General features: G+C 45.6%; 1 protein-coding gene across 1 annotated transcript in view; it reads left to right on the top strand.

The window, feature by feature from the left end:
- Positions 1-5,166: 5,166 nt before the first annotated feature.
- Positions 5,167-14,484, top strand: part of MAPK4 (mitogen-activated protein kinase 4) — a 177,759-nt gene continuing 168,441 nt past the window's right edge. Inside the window, exon 1 of the mRNA XM_067699066.1 lies at positions 5,167-5,327. The gene's annotated coding sequence lies outside the window, so the exon portion shown is untranslated. The remainder of the gene's footprint in view (positions 5,328-14,484) is intronic.

Below are 14,484 nucleotides of genomic sequence, written 5' to 3'. Positions count from 1 at the left end.
AGCCAGTCAAGAAACTGGTGGGAAGTTAGCAGGCTGAGAGGTTGGCCCTGCCTGTGGGAATCAGGCCAGCGTCAAGATCTGCCCAAATCACTTGATACCTCATACCTGGGCTGACCTGCCTTGAAGGCACTGCGGGATTTCCATGAAACCTCTAAGATAGGGAGCTTGTTGGGGATATTGGTGGCCAGTATCACTGAGTGATGCTAGGGACAAAGGATGGGTGGTAAGTGCTGCCCTGCTTCATGGTTATAATCTTTGCAGACCTTACAGATGACATAGTTTACATAGTAGGTACTCAACTCTTCCCAGTTTAAAATGCCAAAAGAGCTTTCCATGACACTTAGGATTAAGGCCAAAATTTTTGCTATGGGTCATACAGCCTTGATGATTTGTGCCCTGACCCTCTCTCTGCTGCTCTCCCTTCCACCCACCCTGCCTTGAAGCCTGTGACAATTTCAAATGCTCTTACTTTTTCCTCAGCCTTCCCTCACACTGTTCCCTCTGCTCAAGCCACTTTTCTTGTTCCACATACAACTTAATTTTTGCTCCCCCATGTAGCCTTTCTTGACCACTCTTCACCCAATGAGATTAGATCTGCCAGTTAGAACTTTCATACAAGGAAATTCAATTATTTGCATAAGTATGTATTTAATATATATCTCCCCACTAGACCGTGAGCTCCATGAAAGCAAGAACAGTATCTGATTTTAAAAAAAGGCTAAAACAATCAATTTAAATTAAATGTCTTACTAGAGAACTGCACTCAATTTTCTTTGATCATTTAAAAACTATCTCTTCAATCTATGCTTATGTTACCTTTCTCATATTTTTTTCTTTCTTTTTTCCTTAATTCTTCTGAAATGTTTACATATTTTATTGTCCTTCTCAAAGAACCAGTTTTTGGTTTTATTTATTTTTTCTACTATTTCTAGCCACTGTACCACATACTCATTAATTCTAGTAGTTTTATTTAAAAAACAGCTAGAGTCCTGAGGTTTTTCATTGTATAGTTACAGCATCTACAAATAAAGATTTTTTTTGGTAATTTTCTTTTGAAGAGTTGTATCTACTATTTCATTTTCATGTCTTATTGCTTTATTTTAGCCACCTAAACAATGTTAATAATAGTGATGATAGCAAACATCTCTATCTTCTTCCTGAATTTGGTGGAAATGGCTTTAGTACTTTTCCATTTTTTATGCTGTTGGCTGTGCTGTTTTCAGTAGCTAGCATTTATTGTTCCCTGAGGGGTCAGTAAGGTTGAATGCAAACCAGAAGTGTCCTGGGAGGCAAGTGAAAACAAAAAGTATTTCAAGAAGACAGGCATGATTAACTATGTCAAATGTTGGATAGGGCAAGTAAGATAAAGCCTGAGAATTGATCAGTAGATTTAAAATCATGGAGGTCACTGATGAACCTGACAAGAGCATTTTCCATAGAGTAGTGGCTAGCACTGGTTAAAGAAAGAATGGAGGAGAAGAAGTAGGACACTGAGCAGATGTAAGTTTTGTTTTGCCAAGATTTGTTATAAAGGAGGGAAGAGATTTGTTATAAAGAGGGAAGAGATAAGGGAGAGCTGCTGAAGTGGAATAGAGTCAAAAGAGTTTCTATTTTGTTTTGTTTAAGATTCAAGACATTAAACCATATGGGAAAGCTGCTGCTTATGACCTCATGAGGAAAAATAATTATCAAAGAGAGAGGGGAGCATTTATAAAGTAATATCCTTAAATAAGTGAGAGGATGGGTCTTACACATAAGTGGGAGGTGACTTTGGATACAGCAGGGACAGTTTATCTACAATCAGAGGAGGGAATGCAGAATATGACAAATGGGGACTGACATTAGTGAGTGGGTCACTGTAGTCACCTATTACTTCTTTTTCTCAGTGTATTTAAAGATTTTCCAGGTGATTCTAGTGGACATGTAGGTTTGGAGTCACTGGCCTATAGTTAAAACCAAGCAACCCAAAGGGCCTATTGCTTTCTCCTCCAACTCTATGCCTGTGTCTCATTTTTCTGCTGGTGAGAAAAGACATTTCCAGAGCATCCTGGGGTGATGGTGAAGAGAGAGTTGCCTCTAATTTGTCAACCTTAAGTCCCAGCCTGTGAGAACAGCCCCAGGCCTGTCTCACCTTCCTAGCTGTACAAGCTGCACATATGAGCAAAGAGAAAGGAGTTAGATAGATAGTTAGATGTATAGATGATAGTCTATAGGTCAGATCTCTCCCAAAAGAGGGAGTAGAACACCTGGCATAGCACAGGCTTATTTATATGCCCCTGCAACTGGGACTCCAGCTTCTAGAAGTCATGGTCCAGTTAATTCCTTAACCATGGCCAGTCCATACCACCAGGAGAGAGGCCACATGCAAAGTCATGGGCCCTGATGCCAAGTTCTTGGCATAGAAGGAGTGGGGTGGGGAAAAACTCTTTGATAAATCTAAATTGCCTCCCTTCCTCCACCTAGGACCAAGTCAAAAATGGGTGTCAGAAGAGATTAATTTGGCTAGCACAATTGGCTTGGTCCATTTGGGCTGTTTAACAAAAAATACCATAGACTGAGTGGCTTATGAAAACATTTATTTCTCGTAGCTCTGGAAGTTGGGAAGTCCAAGATCAGGGTGCTGGCAGATTTGGCGTCTGGTGAGAGCCAGCTTCCTGGTTCTTAAACCACTGTATTCAACCTGTGCCCTTTTATAAAGGCACTAATCCCATTGCTGAGGGCTCCACCCTCATGACCTAATCACCTCCCAAAGTCCCTAAACACCATCACATTGGGGATTAGATTTCAACATAAGAATTTTGGGGAGACTCAAACATTCAGTCTATAGCCACAGTATTTTTAAAAATTATATCCATCCATCCTCAGCAAGGCAGGCATGGCATTCTCCTGATCGATGCGGCTACTCCCTGCCTGTGTCCTCCAGGACCACCGCAGACATTGGCACCCTGGCCTAGCCACTTAGGTACAACTTGTAGTATCTAGTCATAGGCAGTGGAGAAATGCTGGTACATTCTTCCCCCCCCAGAAAAAAATAAGTCCAAAATGACCGGGTGACCTTCCCAACCCCTAAGCTCTGTATGGTTATTTTCTGCTGATTTACCCCTACCTAGGCCAGCTGTTTCTTTAGGAGTCTTCTCTTGGGGTAAAAATAAGGAACAACCTGTTTCTTGATAGCAGCATCCACAGGAAAATGACACCATGTGATATAAATGTGATGGAGGGTGCCTAGTTCCCACTCATTCCCCTGGCATTGTGCAGTAATGGACTCTAATATTAAAATGCATATTTCACACCCTTGTCCCGTGATTTGGAGGATGGCAATTCACTATGCATGAGCCATTCACTCATGCTCATCACACAGAGAAAATTACATTTTCCCAGTTGCCAAATGGAGGAGATAAATTATCTCGCGTGGACAAGCACTTTGCTCCCAGAGCAGTTTCACAGACCCAAGACACTGATCTAAAACACCCAGGACAGAGACTGAGCTTTCCTGGGGTCAACCTGGTCAGCCTCTTCAGGCCCACCAGGCCCTTGCCCCAGTGAGTTTACTGTGGTGGGACATTTGCCCTTCCAGCTTTTTTGGATGAAATGAGCATCCTTGAGGCCTCTTATTCTTCCTTCCTAGGAAACATGTTATAAAAATGAATAAATCAACACAAGAACATTTCATACTTATGCATACCCACTCAATTGATAATACTTATTTGAAACGAAAATTAAAGAAGCAAAATGTTAAAATGTTCTCTTTGGGGAAGATACATTGGAATGTCTTACCACTGATGTACACACATCTGCTTGTTACACACTCTCTCCTTATCCTGATGTTAATGAAGGTCCAGATTACTGCTGTCTCTAATTTAGCATCTAATCCTAAACCTATTACCTACATACATATAATTAATAGCAATTGTATCTACACAATAATTACAGCTACCATTTATTACCCTTCACATCACTGTTCTAACCACTTAATACATTTTCCAATATGATCCCACAACTGAACATTTTTATGTTTTTGCCCACGTTACAATTAGCACAGTTATATGATTCACACATTAATTCTTTCAACAGTTATTCAGTGACTATTACACACCTGGAATTGTATGAGGCCCTGGAAGTAGAGGTGGGCGTGAAGCAGAAAGAACCAGAGTACATAGCAGACCCTACGAAGTGTTAAAGTGGAGTTCTCACACTGAATGCTTTGGGAGTTGGGAGAAGGGAGGGCTCATGGGCAGCTAAAGCCACTAGTGACCTCATTATACAATATTTAGGTTATCATATTTTTCTCTGCCTAGAAAATCGGCTCTCAACCATTCCACTGCGGTGCACGCATTAAGTGACGCCCCTAATCGGTGTGGACGACTTTGGATTTGCCAGAAGGCACCACCTAAACACTAATTATTACCAGTGAGTGTTATGGGTCTAGTGGCTTCTGCTTTCCTTTTCTCTGACTTCCTAAGTGTTGCTTTCCTTCTGTTAGTTTTATCTCGGCCGTGCAAATGAGCACAGATTCACACCCCGGGCGCCAGGCTCTGCACCCGTGCACGTGCGCTCTGCGCCCCCTCAACCTTCGGCAGGTCCCCGCTCCCGCGCCACCCGGTCCCCGCCGGCCACTTCTCCCTGGCGCCCCCGCCTCCGGCCGCTGCAGCAGAGCGGGGCGGACCCGGCAGAGAGGCCGGGATTTCGGCCGGGGCGCAGGGGCACTCCGCTTCCCGCCGCCCCATCCCTCCCGGGCAGAGCCCGAGGGGTCCCCTCCCCTGGGCAGGAGTGAGGACGAGCTTCAAAGGTGAGGGAGGACTCTGGGGAGCCTGCGCCCAGGCTGGAAGGCCAGGTTACCCCGGGACCTGGGCTCGACTCAGAAAACGCGGGCGCCCGGCACCCCAGGTGAGGTTGCCTCCGAGGGGGCTGGGTCGGAGAAGGCCCGTCTACACTGCACGCGCTTGGCTCCGAAACAGCGCGGCCGAGCGGCCCGGGGGCTGCAGGAGAAGGAAGCGGGGCGCGCTGGGGAGGCAGCCCCACCCCTGCCGCCCAAGGCCGGGCTCCCCCGCGCCGGCCGCCGCAGCAGGTGGGGGCCCGGCGGGCCGGGGGCGGGGCCCGGCTCGGGGCGGAGCCTCAGCGGCGAGCACTGGGCGGTGCGAGCGGGGGTAAGGGCCGGAGCCGCAGCCGGAGCCGGAGCCGGAGCCGCGAGCTGGGCTCTCCGGGCGCACGCCGGAGCTTGCAGCGCGCCGGGGCTGGGACCGGCCGAGCCGAGCGCGCCGGCGCCGCGACCGCAGACAAAGGCGCCGCTCGCTCCCGGGCCGCCGCGCTCTCGGGCTCTGCTTTGGGTAAGTGGCTCCCCCTTTGCTTTCTTTCTTCTGCCGGCTGCCTGCTCCTCTCGGAGTTCCACGGGCTCCGGAGAAGCCGGAGAGAAAGGAAGAAATGATACTTCCCCTCTCTCTCTGCAGCCCCATTTCACCTTAAAAAAAAAAAAAAAAAACCGAAACAAAACCCCCAGCAAATTTCACACTAGCGAGTTTCCGAGCGGTGGGAGGTCTCCCGTGGGATCGACTTGGCCGCCCTCTGTGACCCCTTGCTCCGCCGACTGCGCGCGCCTGGGTAGACCCTGGATCGGCGATTTGGATGGGAATGTTACCGCTGGGCTTCCCCGGGGCGGGAGGTATAGGGGAAGAGGCTACAGGGACCGGACGCCGCGAGGGGACCCCATCCCCAAGGACGGTTCGGCGCGTTTTGGGGCGCCCAGGGGCTGTTCGTACTGCCAGTTCAGATTCGGATCTCGGTGATGGGGTCTGCCCCAGTCCTCTAGCATCCTCCCCTCCAGCCTCCTTCCCGTCTTTTTCAAGGGTTAATATAGCGCCCCCTACGCCCCACCCTACCGAGGCTCACACTCTGCCCCTTCGCGGCCCCAGGGAGGAGGCTCGGGGCGCCCGGGAGAGCGGGGAGGGAGGGAGCTCCGCCGCTTTTCCCGTTGGGTAACCTCAAACCCGAATCTGCGGGGAGAGCGGGAGGCTACGGGCGGAGAATCGGGTTTGACATCACAGCGCCGTCCCGGGCGGGCTCCCCCAGCCTCTTCCCCGGCTGCTCTCCGTCAGAAAAGCAATCGGAAGCCCGGCTGGCTTTTTTGCTTTTGTTCTGTCCGTAACTCTCCGGAATCCGGGGAGAAGCCGGGGCGGGCGGATACCCCGGGAAGGGGACCCTGGCGGAAGCTCCAGGTGCAACCCCAAAGTGACAATTGGAGGCGGCAGCTGTTTCCCGCCCCCTGGGTGGGGAAGAGATTCCGATCGCTAATCAATGCTTGGGATCTGGCAGTGGGTCCGCTGCTTGCTAAAGAGCGGGGTGTCCGCCGCGGCCGCGCGCCGTCACGCGCCTCTCCAGCACTCTCGAAAACGCTACCTCGAGACGCGCATTTCCATTCATGGATCTGTGCCTGGGACTTGATTAATGTCACCTCTGCCCAGGTTCTCTAAGGAGCGAGTGTCTGCTTCTATTCAATTTAATAGCCATTTATAGGGGCCTACTATGTGCAAGGCAGCAACCCTACGATTATCTTCATTTAAAAGATATTTACGGAGCACTTACCATGTGCAAAACAGATGTGTTACAAACTTTTCAGTTTAGAGGATTTTTATTGAGTACTTACAATGTTCAGGGTACCTGTGCTCTGACCTTATTTTAATAGATATTTACTGAGCATCTACTGAGTACAAGCTGGGTTTTTTTCCCCGCTTTTTTTCTGAAGGTTTGCCCAGTGTATCTTTTGAGGGCAGGGATATGGAGCAAGGAAGCCAGAATATGTCTTCGAACCCTTCAGTTCCTTTCGTAACCTGCATTTTAACCTTTCCAGACAGCTTGCTGTGTGGTTTTAGGAAGAGCTGGTCTTCTACACTACAGCTTGAGGGTTTCTCACAGGGGAGCAGGGCAGAATAATGAAAAGGCTACTGTGGGACCTCTTTCTAATTCAGTTTCCTCACATTGAAAAAAGAAAAGGGAAGCAGTTTCTTTGTGCAAAGCACCGTGCTAGTTACTGCAGGCAATCAAAGGTTAATGAGGCAAAGCCTTGACACTCAAAGGGTGGAGAGTCTGTGGTAGGGCCAGAAAGACAGACAAAAGACAATCAATTAAACCAGGAGGGCGGGGGGTTGGGGGCATGAAGATAGGGCCAGCATGGACCTGCCAGCCGCTAGCTCCAAACTGGTGACTGGGTTGAGAGTGGCTTTAAAATCCCATCATTGTGGTGTCTGGGGACCTACAGACAAAATCAAATGGTCTGAGGGTCCTACCTACTAAGAGATTAGATGACTCTATTACTCTGATACTCCTGGGATCCTGAGACACGCTGGAATATCCAGATTGGCAAGAAAACCATGGGTCCTCAGCCTCTTGACAAATAGTTGTTATATATAGGCTGTTATCAAGGAAATGTAGTCTAGTTGGTAGGATTGTAGTCTAGTATGAGTTCTTGAGATAAACCCGTAAACTGGCTGCTCGGGCAGCATACATGAAAAGCCAGGAGCAAATTCCTCCCAGAATTTGATGTCGAAAACAAAATTCTGTCCTCATGGAATTGTGCCTTTCCTTTTATCAGACGGCGAGAACTTGCTCTGTCTAGTATGGTTATCTTTTTAACTTGGCGTCCAGAAATTCCTAGTAAGTGCTTTATCCTAGCTTCTTGGTACAATGATCTTTTTCTTCCCAATTTATTTCTGATCTCCCTTAAAATTTTTTTTTCTTCTAAATACTGCACTGTGTTATTTTTTTGTTATGAACCTGAAAGCTCCCCTCAAATCTTTTCTGGAAGATACCTAGGAAATATGGTAAGCACTAGATGAATGACTTGGAGGCCCTGTACTTATAAGAAGAGGGAGGGAAAAAAAGGCCAAAATCAGGAATGTACAGAGAAAACATAAAGTGGCCTTGCAAGACGGAATAGGATTCAGATAGGAAAAGAAGATGAACAAAGATCTCCCTCCCAAATTGAGGGAAAGGTTGTAAGCGAAAGTGTGATGGAAAACAAACCATCTTTAGAGCACTTTAGGAATTTGATAGCTATTCATCTGGAAGAGTTTCCATTCATTCAACAAAGAAGCACTGCCTGAGCATTTAACTCTGTGTCCACGACTTTGCTAGGTGTCAGGTAGGGGCTTCACCCAGCACTGTCTGGGGTTCACTGTGATTCCCACAGCTGGTGAGGACCCTTGTCTCCTGTTCCAGCGGCAGGGATAGCACTGCATCCCTACCATTCTTTGAAACATTCCTAGAGTTTTTCACCTGAGCTGAACTGTATTGTAATCTTCTTCAAGGCCAAGAATGTGACTTTGTTTTTTTTCTCTGCATCCTTCCCTGCCTACAGGATCCGGCATAGTCTGTAGAGCAGGTGACATTTATTCCAGAACCCTGGATTGCCCATTCCTTCCCCCTTTCCCTACCTCGTCAGGGCCTGGCCTCTATTCCTCTCCACCGCTTTCAGCTGCCCAAAGCCTTTCACTGTATGAAAATGAGGGGCAAAAACAATCTGTCATCAGTCACTTTCTCTTGAATATGAATGTAGGTCACTGTTCTCTCTTCCAGGGGTCCTTGCACTTTAAGCCTCATTATGGAAGGAAAAGATTTGTCCACCATGAGAAGATTTCAAGCATAGACAAGTGGGTATTGGAGGTATTGGTAGGCGAAGTGCCTTTCCTGGTGCTCCTGAAATTATGCTACCACCTCCTCACGTAGGCCCTCTCGGCAAGGGTCTCTGCATTCCCACAATCCATAAAAGTCTGGAGCCTTCATTGCTTCTTACCGTGGCATGATGGTTGAGGTCAGAGAGCAGCTCTGCCTGAGCTCCCTGTCAACCTGGCCTCCACTCGCTCTGTTCTTCAGACGGTCATCATTTTCTAGACAGAATCTTTGCTTCCTTCCCTACAGGTGCCATTATCTTAAGGCTGGGATTCTCAGCTTGGGCACTCTTGGTGTTGTGGTGGGCTGGATAATTCTTCATCGTGGGGAGCTGACCTGTGCATTGCAGAATGTTTAGCAGCAGCCCTGGCCTCTACCCACTAGATGCCAGTAGCACCCCACACCCCCTCCCCAAGTTGTGACAATGAAAAGTGCCCCCAGTTATTGCCAGATGTCCCCTGGGGAGCAGAGTCACCCCGATTGTGAACAGCTGTTCTGAGGGGTACTGGTTGCTCTGTATCGTGCTACGTAAACATTCCCACTTTCCTGGGAGAGGGCTTCTCTAATGTAACTTGGTTGGCAAGACAGGTGACTTGGTAAGTGTGTACTATACATTGTGGAATTTCCATATGAATAATTTCATAAATCAGAATAAATGTCCTTTGTCAGGACACATATCCTAATCTGGTCATCACAATAAGTCAATCTTTGGAGGCAAAATAACAATCACCACCACAACCCTCCCCCGCCCCCGCCCCCAAATCTCTCAAATTCATCCCCTAGCATGTGTTTGATTTATATACTAGGAATGCAGGTAGTAGGACCACCACTGGCAACCAGGGTTACCCACAGGGTCATGCCCAGCCCACTGGGCAGCAGTGAGGGAGGGAAGTGGCAGGCGAGGATCCAGTTCTGAGGAGTCCTTTTTAAGAAAAAGACAAAATAACCAGGTGAACGTGTGGCTGCTAGAGCCCCTCCCCAGCGTTGGGAGGGGTTCTGAGGTTTCGGTTTCATTTGCTTCAGGTGAAGCTGCCTCTGGACGTTGTTGTGAGGAGTGACTGACAGCACAGCTGTGGCTGCAGGAACGGGAAAGCCGAGACTTTCTTCTACTCATGACTGGCAAGAGCTAAGAGAAGCTTCTCAGACTTGACTTCAGTAGAGCACAGGGATCGAAATAGAATTGTTAAATACAGGGTAGCCGGTACTTCTGTTAATATCTGCCTTCAGAAGTAGAACTTTCATAGCGTCAGCGTCATCACCTTCTTTGCAGGATGGAACAAGGGGCATGGTTAGTTCAAGCTTAGCAGCAGGATCCTTGAGTTCTTCTAGTGGATGGAAGTAACTTAATGAACCTTGTAAGAGTGATGTTGGCCTAGTGCCCACGTTATTGCTTCCCAAAGCGAGTGAACCTCTTTTTCAAGTCACTGTAATGGTATTGGGAAAGTTTACAGATTTCATTGATTCAAACTTCTATTTTGGAATACCCAAGCGTGGGGTGAGACTTTTCCTTTCATTGAAACAGGCCAGCTAGGAAATACCGTTTGGCGGCAGGGTGGGCAACTAACTCAAGTACTCAAAGACTTAAAATAATAAAACAACCAAACAAAAGCCCTCTATATTTCAGACTTTTCATTCATTCACCATCTTCTTCCTTAGTCTAAACGGACCTATTTTCAAGGAGGAAGAGAAGGTGCTATGATTAGTATCTTAATGTGCCTGCTGTGCGTGAAACTGATCTGCCAATATGCCATTGTCTAGAGTTAACGAAAATAAAGACTCTCTATTGGAACATTTGCTGTAGGAGGGATTCTTTAAAAAATTAGTAGTTTTCTATTTGTCTTTAAAGTGATTTGATTTTTATAAAACTTTTCAAGAGTCAAGATCAATTTGGAGATTTGGAATCAAATCTACACGTCATCACAGAGCTTAGACCTGCAAGGGATCTTGGGAATCAGTGACCAGCTCTCCTTGCCCCATTGTGTAAATGGGGGAACTGAGGCTGAGAGAAGCTAGGTGGTTTGCCAACGTCACACAGAGGTCAGTGCTGAGGCTGGGCTAGGAGTCCGGAGTTTGTCCTGTTCCCTTTGATACTCATGCCACCGGGGTATCTTTCCATCTTTCCAGGTGAATATTGGTGGAGGAAGAGCCAGGAGGAAAAAGAGTTTGATAACTTATCTTCTTTCCAGGTCATCTAATCCAGATAGAACTAATCATTGATTCAGACTGATTACATCTATGCCCAAGGTGTGTGTGCATACAGGCAGCACTGAGGGAAAACTGGGACAGTTGGATTAGTGGCATGAGATTATTTTATAAAACTTTCTATGTACAGCACGGTGACTATAGTTACCAGTACTGTATTATATATTTGAAAGCTGCTAAGAGAGTAGATCTTAAAAGTTCTCATCACAAGAAGAAAATTGTAACTATGTGTGGCAGTGACTTACTGTGGTGATCATTTTGCGATATACATACAAATATAGAATCATTGTTTTACACCTGAAACTAATATAATATGTCAATTATATCTCAACAAAAATTTTGAAAAAATTATTTTAACTTCCTTTAATGTTCTTTTATATTGTTTTTACAGTAATTAGTTAGAATGAAACATTTATTTCCCTATTTGGGAAAGTAATACAGATTCATTGTGGAAAGTAGCAAGATGAATGAAAATAATCATTCTACCTGTGATTGTTTGATCTGATCATATTGTGCTGCGTTTATTTTTAGTGTTCTTTTCTCGGCTCGTTTTAAAACACAATTCGGATCATACTGTACCTATAATTTTAATTTTTTATCTTGCTTTTCTCAGCTAATATTATAACAAACAATTTCCATGTTATTACAAACTCTTTGTAAACATAATTTTTAATGACTACATAATTCAGTACTTTGGAAGCCTGTTAACTTATCACAATATTTTGTTACTAGTGGACATTACTTGCTCCCAGTTTCTGACTACTGTGTCATGGCAATGCATAGCCTTGTGCCTATACTTTTCTACAATTCGGATTGTTTTCTCAGTAAACATTCCCAGATAGTGAAATTACTCCACCAGGTGTGGAAAGCACCATGTTAATAAATTGCTTTCTAGAACTGGAAATGATTTCACCACATCATTGACAACATAGGGTCTTTTATTTTTTTAATTATTTATTTAAGATGAAAAATATGTCATGGTTGTTTTCATTTTGGTTACCAACATGGCTAAACATTTCTCTGTAGGATTGTTACCCTGTTTGTATTTTTTGTTAATTATCTATTTACCCTCCCTCCCCCGCATGGATATTTTATGAAGAGTCCCATCTAACCCTGCTGTTCCACACTTCCAATACTTCAAGGGCTGTGTTTCAGGCTGAGCTCTTTTTGTCTCAGTAATGGAGCTGCCTGGTCCATTCCTGAAGCAAGCTCGGGTGGACGGGGAGCTCCATCGCCTTGGTACTTGGTACCAGGCAGCATACAGTGAGTACTTATTCAGTGCTTCCCACGCATTAATTCTCAATCCTGACCTTGTGAAGTGGGTACTGTTTTACTATATGAGGAGAGTGAAGCACAGAAAGGTAAAATAACCATAGTCACATATACTTTGAAAAGGGTTCTGATCACCAATTCCAGTGTATGTGGGGTTTTCCCCACATATCCGAGCAATTCTCTGTGACACCAGCTGGGTGTCCTACGATTCAACCCAATTCTGACACTATGTACCTGAGATAGCATCAGATCCCACAGGTTAAGGGCTCAGAACCACAAGGCTGCCCTCCAGTTCCAGTCGCAAGCTGGGTTGTCACCTGTGCTTCTGACCAACTGGCTATAAATCATGACTCCCTCCTTGGATTCAGTTAATTTGCTGGAGTGGTCACAGACTCAGGAAAACCCATTTACTCACTAGATTGCTGGTTTATTACAAAGGATATTAAAGAATACAAATCAATAGCCAGATGAAGAGATACTCAGGGCGAGAACCCGAACAAAGGAGGTTCTGTACTCGTGGAGTTTGGGGCCCAGCACAGTGGCATGTGGAAGCGTTCTTTTTCTCCAACCTGGAAGCTCTCTGAACCCCTCCTTTTGGGTTTTTATGGAGGCTTCATTACAAAGGCATGATTGATCAAATCAGTGGCCATTGGCAATTGATTCAAGCTCCAGCTCCTCGCCCCAACCTGGAAACCAGGGGGTGGGACTGAAAGTTCCATCCCTATTTCCATGGTTGGTTCCCCTGGCAACCAACCCCCATCCCTATGTACTTTCCAAAAGTCACTTCATTAGTATAAATCCAGGTGTGGTGGAGTGGGGCTTGTTATGGATACCAAGACACCCATTTCACGTTTTCGGCTCTAGAGCAATTTCAGGAACTGAGGACGAGAGACCAAATATTATAACAAAAGATATTGCCATTGCACTTATCGCTTAGGAAATTCCAAGGGCTTTGGGAGCTGTGATATGAAGACCATATATATGAGAAATATATTTTGTTCATCTGAATGGCCAAATACATATTTCTTATAAATCACAATATTGCAACTTTTAACCACTGTCGTACTACCTCTGGATCTTTGCTAAAGTGACCTGCCTCAGTTGTGTAGTTGGTCTTCGAGGGAGCTGGGTTTAGGAAAATTAGCAACTTCCTCTGAACTCTATTGCCTGTTACTGGGAGAACTTTGTGGTATGAGGTAATTTTGCTACCGTAAACTTATTCCTAACTTTTATATCTCTTAGCCTCTCTTCTGTTTTTCCATCCTTTTTATATCTCCTAGCTACATCTGGTCGTTTTTCTGACCTATCTTCTAAGTCCCACCATGTCGCTTCAACTGTATCTAATCTGCAGTTAAATCCATCTGTTTCTTTCTTAATTTCAGTTACTGAATTTCAGTTCTAGAATTTTTAGCTCTTTTTCAAATCTTTAATGTTACTTTATATAGTCCTGGTTCCTTGTTCTGAAATTTTTAAGCCCAACTTCTATCTCCGTAAGCATAGCAACTATAGTTGTCTTACATTCTGTGTCTGATAATTTTTCCATCTGGGATGTGTCTGTTTCTTCTGTTTGTTGTTTGTCCAGATTCTCATGTTGGTTCATATTTATGTCATCATATGTCCTCGTGCGCCTTGTTGTCTTCGAATGTGTGTTAGATATTGTTTTGAAAAAAAAATTGTATAAATGCCATGTCTCATCAATTAAGAAATACATCGTTTTCACATTTTAGTCTCTGAAATTCAGATGTGGTTTACAATTGATCGAGACGTACATTTATAGTTGGTAGTATTTTTCTCTTTTAATTGGCTCGTACCTAAAAAAAATAGTGCATAATACAATTAGCAATATTGAAGGTTGATGAAATGAAATAATTTGAGGCTTTGAATGATGATAAACATGACAAGAGTTCTAGAGGCCTTTTAAATAGCCTCTGTGGGCTCTTTGGGTACCAGCAATCCCAGATCAATGTGAGCGCTTGAGATTTTCTAGGCCATCCAGATGACAGGAAGCCAGACTAGTTTATTTTTTGTTTTCTCTTACTAAAAAGAGGGCCTATGGGCTTGCCTGGTGGCGCAGTGGTTGAGAGTCCGCCTGCCGATTCAGGGGATGCGGGTTTGTGCCCCGGTCCGGGAAGATCCCACATGCTGCGGAGCGGCTGGGCCCGTGAGCCATGGCCGCCGAGCCTGAGCGTCCGGAACCTGTGCTCCGCAACGGGAGAGGCCACAGCGGTGAGAGGCCCGCGTACTGCAAAAAAAAAAAAAAAAAAAGAGGGCCTAGCTCTTTGAGGTCCCAGCCACAGGTGTGAAGTGGCTTACCAGACTTTAACCTTAGGGATGCCTTGGGTCCCTGAC

The sequence above is a fragment of the Pseudorca crassidens genome, chromosome 12 (assembly GCF_039906515.1).
Source record: "Pseudorca crassidens isolate mPseCra1 chromosome 12, mPseCra1.hap1, whole genome shotgun sequence".
Classification (NCBI taxonomy): domain Eukaryota; kingdom Metazoa; phylum Chordata; class Mammalia; order Artiodactyla; family Delphinidae; genus Pseudorca; species Pseudorca crassidens.
Note: the sequence above shows the minus strand (reverse complement) of the source record. Positions and strands in the feature narration are given on the sequence as shown.